The sequence below is a fragment of the Alligator sinensis genome, unplaced genomic scaffold (genome assembly GCF_000455745.1).
Source record: "Alligator sinensis unplaced genomic scaffold, ASM45574v1 scaffold31_1, whole genome shotgun sequence".
In the NCBI taxonomy this organism is placed as follows: domain Eukaryota; kingdom Metazoa; phylum Chordata; order Crocodylia; family Alligatoridae; genus Alligator; species Alligator sinensis.
In genome coordinates this window covers 1,770,022-1,780,121 of record NW_005841884.1, presented here as the reverse complement: position 1 = coordinate 1,780,121, position 10,100 = coordinate 1,770,022, and positions in this window count along the sequence as shown.

Sequence of the window (10,100 nt, the reverse complement as noted above, 5' to 3'; positions counted from 1 at the left end):
CAGGGCACTGTGCAGCACCACGCGCTGTCTGCCAGCTTGGGGCCACTGCTGCTGTTCCTCAGAACCTGGTGCATGCACAACCCAAGTGACCCCAAGCTGCCAGACAGGCCTCGGCACCACGCAGCACCCTGCCAAGCTGGGCTCCACCTGCACGACACAGCAGTGGCAGCATGGGTGCCAGGTGGCCAATCCCCACTGCCCCCCACTGTCCCGTGGGGGGGAGGGCAGGGCTGTGCCATGAGGCCCCGGCAGCCCCGACGGCTGCTGCTATAGCCAGTGAGTGCAGGGATGCTGGGGCCAGGCAGGGCAACAATTGGGGGCTGGGACTTGGTGGGGAAATGACCATGGGGACTGGGGGAGTGAGCAGGGGCTGGGGCCAGGCAGGGGGCACATAGGCCCTGCAGGGGGCATGTCACCCCTGTTAGGGGACTTTGGCCCCTGTTGAGGGGCTGTTGGCCCCTGTTGGGGGCTGTAGCCCCTGCTGAGGGACTGTAGCCCCTATTGGCTGGGGGGCTGTGGCCCTGTGGGGGAGCAGTTTGTGAGCTGTGCGGGGGGGCTGCACCCTGTGGGGGCAGAGAACCCACTCCTCCTGAGCAGCCCCCCCCATGCATCCCCCACAATCCACCCACAAATCCCACACCCTCAAGCCACCCCCACAAACCCCTCACCCACATACCTGGCCCTGTGGGTCAGGAGTGAGGAGACTGGGGTGGGTTGAGAGTGAGGGTCAAGGGCAGGGGCAGGGCATTGGCGTATCAGTGCTGCTCAGTGCTGCACATCCTGGTGAGCAAAGAGAGTAAGGGCAGCTCTGATTTTTTTCCATGACAACATCTTCCAGGCACTAGTTGCCTAGATGGCAAGGCAGTGGCACACATGGCAGTAGTGCTGCACAAAGGCCAACTGTGCAGCCACAGCCCACTGGCAGCTGGCCCAGAGGTGCAGATGCCTCTAATGGCCATGCAGTCCCCATCTGTGTCTGGCAGTCACACAGCCTTGGGGCCACATGCTGTTGCAGGTGGCAGCAGGTCACAGCCAGGCAGCAGCCCCCACTACCAGACTGCTGCAGTAGGTAGAGGGTGCAGGGAACTCTCAGGGCTGCTTAGCAGTCCAGCTGGCACAGAGAGTAGTGTCCCCAGGTGTCAGTTGGCCGGGCCCCAGAAGTTCCTGAGAGTGAGTAGCCCTGAGCTACTTGCCAGGGCAGGTTTTTATACTGCTGGGGCCAGCGAAAATCTCCAGCTCAAATTTGCACTGCTTTTATTTGAGCAGCTGCAAGCGCACATGACTGCATGTGTGGATGTGCCCAGTGACATCATGTGCTGAGACAGGCAGTATCTCCCCAGAGCTGCCAGTTCCTGCCTCTGGACTGGTGCTGTAGCCCTGCAAGAGCTGGGATTTAACCCGGGGGCCTGTGGCTCAAATTTGCATCTCTGCTGCCCTTGGGGAACAGCAGAGCCCCGTCTGGGGCTGCCCAGGAGGCCTGTCCCTCCTGCCTCTGCCCTTCCTCCACCCTCTGTTTCCCACTCAGCTTTGCAACCAGCCATGAACAACACGTGCCCCCGCCAGGTGGGGGGGCACGGTGGCATTGGCAGCAGGAGCAGGGCGGTGGTAAGTGGGGAGCTCCCGCAGACACCACCAGCGGTGTTGCTGGTAAGGGGGGAGGGTGGCAAGTGGCGACCACCCACAGGTGCCGCTGATACTGTTGGCGGCGCCTTTTTGTAGGGGGTGCACTGCCACACTCAGGGGGTGCACTTGCACCCCCTACACATCACCAATGCTACCAGCCCTCTCTCTCTCTGTCCCTGGCCCTCTCTCTCCTTCCTGTACTTGTGCTTTCCCCAACCCCTGGGAATCCTGCTCGCCAAAGCTGGACTCTAGCTTGGTCCCTGATCAAGCCATGAGAGTCATGGAGGGGGCCTAGCCCTCTCTTGTGGCCAGGCAGGTGATGCCCTATGCCTGGCTGCAGGGCACGGAGCCAAAATTGCCATCTTCTAGCCCTGCATAGCCCAGGAGTTTTGAAGAGACAGATGCAGGCACTACTAAGCTCACTGTCCCTTCCCCCTTACTCGGGACTGGGAATGCTCCTTGCATGGAGCCCTGTGTCCTGGGGAGGGGACTGTTAAAGCAGTAAGGGGAGTGTTGGGGCAGGAAGGCCTGGCCTGGAGAGCAGCATGGCAGAGGTGCAGGAGACTCCATACAGCCCAGGCCATGGGATGCAGGGTCTGGTGCTGAATCAGAGACCAGGGTGAGCTCACGGTGGAACTCTCAGTGCAGGACACTGGGGTGAGAATAGGTCTGAGCTGGGACTGTCAGTGTGTCTGCCTATGAAAAATAATAGTGTGTGTTTACCTCTATGAAGGAAAAGAGTAATTTAAAATGGAGGTTGGGTGTGAGGCAGAAGCAGAGAGAGGTGATGATGAGGAGCAGCTTCAAGACAAGAATCAAAGTCTGTGGAAAAGCGAGGCTATTCCTGGGGGAACAGGGGCCTGATTCCCTGTGCAGTGCAGTAAGGTTGGCAGAGGGAGCAGCTGAGTTGTAATGAGCCCTAAAGTCAGTGTCCATGTTCAGTCCCTAGTGTTCAGTGCCCAGCAAGGTGCTGGATTTCTGTGCCCGGCCCTGTCTGCTGCAATACCATGTCTGTGAGTACAAGGACAGTGAGGTCAGGAAGGGAGAGGCTGCTCTATGCTGTGTTCTCCTGCCCGGGTTTGGGGGGGTGGGTCTCTGACCTTTAACTCTTGTCTGTGCTGGTTCATTCTGGTGCGGACTGGTCTGCATCCAGTTTCCCCCCACAGTTTCCACAGTGACTTTTGGTGCAATGCAGAGGAGATCCCACAGTCTGGGGACCCCACATCCTCACATTTAGACAAGTGCTCTGTGGGCTCTGTTGGTCACTGTTCTGGCTGGTTGTGGGCAATGGAGATGTACTGACAGGTTTTGCATCTCTCGCTCAGGGAAGTCATGTCCCATGCAGTACCTGTGGCTCATCAGGGAATTTGCTTCTCTGACACCCAGAGCTGTAAGGATTTCTCTGACTCAAGCTCCAGATAAGAGCAGGTCTGCATCTGAACATGCCAATCATGTGCAGATGCAGCAGCCTTCTGGAGCCATCTCTGGGGGTGGTGAATTGCTCTTTAACGCTGTCAGTGGAGTGTATGGGACTGGAAGAAGTGATAATACAGGCAACCCACTCCAGCCCCTGCCCTGGAGTCTTGGCAGGAGACATGCAGTCTCCAGGCTTCCTCACATCTGCTCTAGACACCACCAGATGCACCTGGGATTGGAGCCCTAGACAGGAAGTAGGAAGAAAATCAGTAAGGATCAACCATAAAAAAATGTATTCTCCTGACCACAGAAAATCCCTGGGCAGAAGCGGGGCAGCTGCAGCACAGAACAAGCAGAGCCAAAGGGGCCTTGTCACTGGGCTGGTGGGAAGGGACTGGGCCCTGCAGTGACACAGGAGCTGCAGTTTCAGCTGCCTCTGCTGGGGTAGAGTTCAAAAGGGAGTTGTCACCCTATGTCAGGGACAGGCAAAATGCGGCCCATGGGCCAGATGCAGCCCACCAGGCCATTCTATCCGGCCCACAGGGCCCCTAAAAAATTTAGAAAATTAATATTTATCTGCCCCTGGCTGCCTGTTATGTAGCCCTCGATGGCTTGCCAAAACTCAGTAAGTGGCCCTCTGCCCGAAATAATTGCCCATCCCTGTCCTATGTGCATCTGTGTCTGCTCATCTTAGGCCTGCTCAGTGCCTCCCTCAGTGCAGGGGCTCCTGGGCAGGCTTCCCCTGAGGGGGAAGCACATGGCTCCTCTGAACATCTCCAACCCCTTAGGGTGAGCAGCCCCAGCCCCTGTCTGCCAGCAACTTGTGTCTGTGGGGTGAAGGGGAAGGGAGCAGCCCTCAGCTTGGGTGCCTGGTCATGGAAGTAGTTGTAGAAGGGCTGGGAATCTGGAACAGCAGGGTTGAATGGGCTGTACTGGGGGAGTGGGGAGCTGGTCAGGGAATGACTAGAGGTGATGGGGCTGGCTAAGGCACAGGGAAGAAGTCTCTATTGGGTGTCCCTAGGGTGACAGTGATTTGGGTGCTGAAGAGGAACCTGGAGTTCTTGCAGAAGGGTTGGGCAAAGTCTCTGGCTTCTTCCCATCCCCTCTAGACTGCACCAGGGGAGCCTGGATTAATATGTGGGCTGCTGGGGAAAAGAAAAAAAGATCTGCCTAGAAATTGTAGTAGGAGAAAGAGCCTCATTCCATGGCCTGAGACTGCCCAGACCATGGGCAACAGCACCTTCCAAAACTAGCGCACTGAAAACCAGCTGGGCCCATGTCTCCCTCCCCTGGTGACATAAGGGAGTTGCTAAGTGGGTCACTGGTCCTGCACTGATCCTGGGACTGTGCCATGTCCCTCCAGGTTTATTCTGGGCAAAAGCAGGCAGATTGGCACAGGGAGCTGCTGCACAGGGAGCACCCTCTACATCAGGGACACAAAACAACTCCCTGTTAAGGTCCTTTCTCTGCACTGCTTCCTTTCCCCCAGGGTCAGTGCCAGAGAGTGGGTTGAGGGGGCATCTCAGTGAATATGGGTATGGGGAATGGGACTTCCCAAGGCATTTGGGTCATTTCTGCCATCAACTCTATGTAGGACTGGGGGGTCTTGTCTGTGGAGGCCCCTCCGGCCTCAAGGGAACAGTCTCCAATAAGTGCATGTTTCTCTCTTTGCAGTCACAGGGTATAACAGACTCTCTTGCCTTTAGCAAGACCCTGTGAGGGTTTAAGGGATGAATCCAAAGGGGGAAGTAGAAGGGACTGGGTTTGAATTCTTTCTGGTCAAAGCCTGCTGCTTCCTTGCTGCAACTCTTCCAGACTCTATTAGGCCAGAGTTGAGGTTTCACTATGCAGGTCCCAAAGGTGCATGCATCACATTCAGTGCACCGGGGCTCCTGAGCCAGCAGCTGGAGACTGCAGGTTTGCTGGATGATGTGGAAGAATGAAGCTCCTGGTCTGTTTCTTCAGCTGAGATGTCTGGTTCTTTTTCCTCTTCATTTCTGCTGACTCCAGTTAACACTGCAGATCTAGTCCTTTCCTGTCCTGGCGGGAAGGCAAGTCTGAGGCTCCTCATGATGTTTGTTTTCCCATAGCTGAGGGAGCCCAGAGATGTGGCAGAGGTTATGGGAGTGGATGGGGACTTTTTTCTACTCTCCCTGAGTCTGGGTGGTTTACAGGATGGTCCTCAGTACCAGATCTTGAGGCCAAAGGGGGTCCCAGTATGGGAGGGCTGGGTCAGCTGCTGCCTCCCAAGAGCACTGCACTCGGGCCTGGCTCTATGCACAGTCACCTGCGTGCCGGCTTAGTGCTGGGACCTGTGGCCCTTGCAGGGCTTGGTGTCCTGCTACCCCCAGACTTGGTGTCCAGGAATGTTGCCTTCTCCAAGGGCCCCATGGTTCCTTCCTGATGAGGTGCTTCCCAAGGCCTTGGAGTTACAGGGGGAGCTCAACCCTTCATAAACACTGGTCCAGCGTAGGGGGCCCTAGGTTAGGTACTGTGATGGGACCCTGGCCATCCCTGTGGAGAGCTCCAAGTATGGGCATGGGGGTTGGTGAGAGGAGGAGCCTGTCAAAGTGGACAGAACAGGACATTTCATAGGAGGGTTCAGGAGACTGGTTTCAAGGACATAGGTGGTTGTCAGACACCTGGCTCTCCCTGGGCATGAACACGTGCTGGGCACTGGCCTGGTGTCTGTACAGCCGAGGGGCCCTGGGAGGTGGGCCCTCAAAGATACTGATGCCTTGGGCCAGTGATTGACAAGGCATTTCCACTGTCTGTGGATCCAGAAATGCCTGGGATGGGAGTTGCTTGGACAGGGCTGGTCCACGTCCCATCCCCTGCAGCACTGCCCTTAATGGATCTGTCCTGCATCTCAGCTAGTGCTGCACATCAGCAGAGGAGGGTGTGGTGATGGATGACTGGGGACCCCTGTCTGAGACGTGTGTGGAGCAGCAGGTGAGCAGGCCTGACATAATTATGTCCCACCCACCTGGCCTGAGGGCCAAGGCAGCAGGAGCTGGAAAGCCGGGTACGTGTGGTCTGCTTGGAAGTGCTTCCTCTCTGCATGGCCCCTGCCCTGCTCTGTGTCACTGTGTGCTGGCTCTGACACAATAATACATGGTAGTGTCTGTAGCTGTCAGGGAGCACAGCTGCAGGGAGAGCTGGTTCTGGGAGGTGCCTGCAGAGATGTCAGCTCGGCTCTGGAATAATGGGAAGAGGGCCGCTGTTCCTATCTCTAGCAAATATGCTCTTCCTATCTCTAGCAAATATGCTCCAATCCATTCAATCTCATTTAGCCGCTTTCCAGGTCCCAGTTGAACCCAGAACCAACCATAATTGTTATCAGTCAGGGATACACCAGAGACAGTGTACTGCAGGGTAAGGGTCTCCCCAGGCCTCACTGCACCTGGGCCAGACTGCAGCAGCATTACCCCCATGAGGGCACCTGAGAGAGAAGGGACAAGACCAGGACAGAATGAGCCACCTGCCCAGCCCAGGGCTTGGCCCCACATCACTCCCCATCTGCTCCAGGGACTTACCTGTGGGGGCAACGAGCAGCAGGAGGAAGAGCAGAACAGCATCCATCCTGCTGTGGGGTGAGGCAGCTCCTGGCAGGCATAAGTGGGCAGGGCAGGAGCTGGGTAGAGACTGAGGCTCTGGGACTCAGGGGCTGCATTTACCCAGGAGCCCCTGGGCAGGGATTTGCATGTGGGTTCCCTTGGGAGGATAAGAGCTGAAAGCATTGGACTCCTGCCTGCACTGGGGTCTATATGAAGGCTCGGCCCTGCAGGCTGCTTTTTGAGCAAACTGTAATGTGCACTGTGCCTTGTACAGTAATACTGGGCCTCATCTCCAGGTTCCAGTCTACTCAGCCACAGGTGTGTTCAGCCTCTGGAGGTCTCTCTGCTTAATCTGAGGAGGCTCCTTAAAGCATAGCCCCCAGTCTATAGAGCTGCCACCAGTTCCAGCCCTTTCCTTGCTGACTGGAACACCAGTATGTGTTGCAGTTTATGAGCAAGAACCTGGACATGGAGCAGGTCTGACTGAAAATCCCTCTAAGCTCCTGGACTCCCCACCAGACCATACCAGGCTGTCCTAGGTGCATACACCTACAGGGAGGGACAAAGTCATGGGAAATAATACAGGGATTCTGGGATGCAGGTACATTTTGGCTGTATCAGAGAATTCATAGTACAGGCTGCAGATGGAAGCCCTGAGCCTGCCCTTACCAAAGACCAGCAGGAGGGGGATGGCAGTGCTGGAGACCATGGTCGTGATACTTGGGCAGCTCCCCAGGGGGTGGCAAGCTAGACCTAAGCTGCCTTGATGCTGGGGCCCTGCCTGCAGCTGCTCTGTAAAGAGGGAGGTTATTTTCAGGGGCTGAAGGCTGGGGACATTACAAAGGGGCACCTCTGAGGCTGGCTCAGAGCTTCCTAATGTGCAGTGGCCTGGCAGGTGGCTGGGTGACCCCAGCTTTGGCACTAATGTGCAGTGGCCTGGCAGGTGGCTGGGGGACCCCAGCTTGGGGACAGAGGCTCTATAAGGATGCATGCACTTGGCCTCTCTATTTCCTGCACCTGCTGAAAGCAGTTGCTACTCCACCCCCGGGGTCTGGTGTCAGGGCTCTGAGCAGTCTTGGCAAAGCTCCACATTTTCATTTTTGCAGTATCATCTTCCTCTACGCATTGCAATCCCTGTGAGGCTGCAGCATCTCTCCTGCCTGTGACTCCCCTTTTGGGTGCAAGGGATCATGCAGGAACCTCCTTGGCCTGACAGTAAGCTCCCCTCTGTTTGCAGCCCCTGCCTGGTCTGTCACTGTGCCCCTCACTTGGGCCTTCTCCTTGGCTCAGTAGTAGATGGCACTGTTGGCAGCAGTCAGGGCATGCAGCTGCATCTGCACCTCCTCCTTCCAGGTGTCCTGGGTGATGCAAATTTGGGAGGCCAGAGCTGGGTGGTAGTTGCTGGTTCCAAGCTCCACGCTGCTCTGCATGGAGCCCAGCCGCTGGAGCCCAGCTCTGGAGGCTGCCGCAGCCCGTGCCAGTAGTGGCTGGGGGCGGGGAGGCCAGGGACCCCGGCTGGGGTGCCTGCCGCAGCCAGTGCCAGTAGTGGCTGCTGACAGAGGCCCCAGAGACTCCACAGGTGATGCTGAGGGAGACCTGATAGGCTTCATATCTTTTGCCTGGGACTGGGCCAGCTACACCAGGCACCTGGGAAAGGGGAAGAATGCTCCGTGTAGCAGGGACTGCTGCCTTCACCTCCTGGGAATATTCACGAGAGGAAGGAAAAAATAAGAAGGGACAGGAGCCAGGAAATTTTAATGGGGTCTACAGCAGAAGGCACTGCTCAGAAGACAGGAGAGTACAGGGCAGGGGTTTGGCAGGGACTGAGGCTTTAGGAATCAAGGGCTGTATTTACCCAGGAACTCCCAAGCAGGAATTTGCTTGTGGGTTCCACTGGGTGGCTATAAGGAAGGCGGTGCTGTGAGCCCTTAGCGTGTGGGTTGTCCCCTCTGGGCTTGGGGTCATCTTTAACCATGGGCAGACCTAGGATTTTGAAAAGGGGGTGCAGATGGTGTGGTTCATCATCACATATCACACAACACAGATTGTTCTCCAGTTCAAGAGAAACTGGAAGATTTGCTAACCTGCTAGGAGCTCAGTGCTGTATAATACAGCTTAAGATCAAAGCAAAAGCTAATATAACTTTATTGGAAGAGGGGCTCATTTGATAGCGTATATATTAAGTTTAAAAAAAAAAAACCCACAAAAAAACTAGGCAAAAGATAGTCCAAAATACTGTTTTGTTAGTCCTGTCAGTCATTTTCACATCCGAGTTAGTTTTTAGCTAGAACTAACAACAGTCTTCCCAGCAGTGAAACAGGAGAGGGAGATTAGCAGGAACAGTGAACAGACAGAAAAATTACACAAGAAAGAATAACCTGATTAGTTGAACACTGAGACCATTAAAAAGGAGAAAGTGTTATTAGTACCTTTGGAGGACAGAGAGATGAGCAGAAATCAGGTACATTCTACTGAGCCATGAACTTCATGCACCCCCTCAGCACTGCTTAAATAGAAATGTCCCCGCCTCTTGAAGCTGTTAGTTTAAAGTTCGGGAGGAGAAGGCAGAGACAGGCAGGTCAGTGTCTGCATGGGACACATCACATTTTTGCTATTTGATGTTGCACATCAAAGAGCAACTCACAAAGACACTCTCATGGACCTAGAGGAACAGACTTCCACCTTCTGCTTCCTCTGTGCAAAATTAAGTTTATTTTCAACTCATGGGGACTTTTTACCATCTTTAAATTTTCCCCTGAGCCTGAAGGAAGGGTGCGTGCGCCCAAAAGCTTACAGAAAAAAAAAAAAAAAAAACCCCACACAAACCACCACATAAAACACGACCTTTTTTTTTGTGATTTCTTAGTTTGTCTAATAAAAGGTATCATCTCTGAACCAAGAGTTCTAGAGTTTTGCATTTATTCTGGGTAGAGTTTGTATTTAACATGGAAACCCTGGGAGGTGGTTTCCTATGGTGGCTATACAAGTCCAGAGCCTGCCCGGTCAGGGAGTCCCTCCCTAGCTGCCATGACATGAGGAGCTCCTGGTTGCAGGGCTCCTGAAGGGACTGGGATGTTGGGCTGAATCAACCCTGTAGGCCTGGGAACAAAGAGAACAGTTCCCTGGACTGGGAAAGACTGGGTTTCCAGGCAAGTGGCCTTCATTTATGTTAAACCCGAGGGACTGAGATACGTCTGCCAGGTGGCAGTGATATTTCTTATTCATTTGAGTTACACAGGGAGTTCAGCCTTGAGTCCTGCTGGGGTGGGGCCCATGAGGAGCCCAGGAGACTGCAGCAAGACTGAGACCCAAGCCAGGTCAGCCCAGGGAAAGGCCGAGCTGGGCCAGAGTATCCACAAACCCAGAGTGGGCCAAGCCAGACTAGAGGATGCACAAGACTGAGTGGGGGCTGCTGCATGTGGGATTGGGGGGGTCCGTGAGCCCGGGGGGAGGGTCTGTGAGCCCAGAGGGGAGGGGCTGCTGTGTGCAGGACCGGGGAAGTCC